Genomic DNA, 1984 nt, shown 5'->3' with positions numbered 1-1984 from the left:
TCCCACGACCATTGCTTGTGACCTCGACCACGTGTTTGCCTAGGCCCTTTGTCTTGTCTGTCCACTGTACATAAGTCGCACCTGGGTCCTAACTCCCTTACCCTGCAGGCCTCCCCTGACAGACCCTGACACTTAGCCTGTGTAAGCTAATACAATGTACATTTCAATGTGTAGAGACTAACGAATAGTCTAGAAGAAAGAATAGAAAAGGAAGAAAATAAATAAACAAAAATATACTTCTCCAAACACAATATATCACAGATACCAAACAGTTTAGTTCAATATAATATTGTTCACTTGGAAAAAGTATAACTACTTCTACAAAAGTTTTGTTAAATGTGTGAAACAAATGGCACAATTTACATTCACTGGCATATAAAACGTTAGCATTGGTCTACTAAACAGCGCTAGTCCATTTTCCTCATTCAAATAAGAGAAAGGGAAAAATAAAAATCACCAATTAAATGGTTCATAAATGCATTCACCCTTTATTCATATGTAAATTCAGGTTTTCATTATTATTTCAGACTTTGTTTTTCTAATTATACAAACCACAGAAAACTTCTCTCAAAATGGCACATCCACTAATAAGGCTTTCTCGAGATTGCAATGATTGAACTGTCACTAAAAGGTGGGACTTTGAGATTCACATGCTTCTGATTGATTATCAACCAATCTGTTCCCCCCCTCTCATATTCCACAGAAGATTTAACCCATTAATTGACCTGGGTTACACTTAGATTTTCAGAAAGCTTTTGATAAGGTTCCACACCAAAGACTGATCCTCAAATTGGAAGCTGTAGGCATTCAGGGTAATGTAAGTAGATGGATTATGAACTGGTTGATGTATAGGAAACAGAGGGTGTCGATTAGAGGAGTTGCTTCTAACTGGAGTGAGGTTGATAGTGGAGTTCCACAGGGATCAGTACTAGGGCCTGTGCTTTTTCTAATCTATATTAATGATCTGGACTCTGGGATAGTTAGCAAACTTGTCAAATTTGCAGATGATACTAAAATAGGTGGCTCAGCAGATACAATCTTGGCAGCACAGGCTATTCAAAGGGAGTTAGATAATATTCAGTTGTGGGCCGACACCTGGCAAATGAAATTCAATGTGGACAAGTGCAAGGTATTACATGCAGGTAACAAAAATGTCCACTATAATTACACTATGGGAGGTACAGATCTAGATGAAGTAACGCATGAGAAAGACCTAGGAGTCTATGTGGACTCCTCACTTTCTCCATCCAAACAATGTGGGGAAGTAATAAAGAAGGCAATCAGGATGTTAGGGTATATTGTCAAAATTGAGAATTGAGAACAAGGGCAGTGATGTTCAGACTGTACAATGCACTAGTTAGAGCTGTACACTGGATACTGTGTACAGTTCTGGGCTCCACACTTCAAGAAAGATATCGCTGCTCTAGAGGCAGTTCAGAGGAGAGCAACCAGACTTATTCCAGGTCTGAAGGGAATGTCCTACTGAGAGACTGAGGGTACCTAGAAGAATTGATGTTGTTTTGAAGGCAAAGGGTGGTCACACCAAATATTGATTTAATGTAGATTTTTCTTCTGTTCACCCACTTTGCATTTTGATAATTGATAAATATAAACTATAAACATGTTTATGTGTGAAAGGATTCTTACTTTACATAATTTTTTCACACCTGCCTAAAACTTATGCACAGTACTATATACTGGATTAATCGTTAGGTTGTTCTGAACAAAACAAGCCTATTTGCAAAGAACTCATTAAACCAATAAAATGTAGAGAAACAAAAAAAAAATCACCAGCTTAAAATATAAAATGGAGAGAAACCCCCTTCAGACAAAAACTAAACCAAGGGTGTGGAAGAACTGTAGCGGAAATTAGAAAAACACTGTAAGCAGTTTTCTGCTCTTTTTTAGGTTAGGCCTATTTATATGAGCATGCATATATAGAAATATTCTCTTCAGTTTGCGATGCAGATAAACCAAATAAAGC

This window comes from Amia ocellicauda, chromosome 12 (genome assembly GCF_036373705.1).
Source record: "Amia ocellicauda isolate fAmiCal2 chromosome 12, fAmiCal2.hap1, whole genome shotgun sequence".
NCBI lineage: Eukaryota > Metazoa > Chordata > Actinopteri > Amiiformes > Amiidae > Amia > Amia ocellicauda.
Note: the sequence above shows the minus strand (reverse complement) of the source record.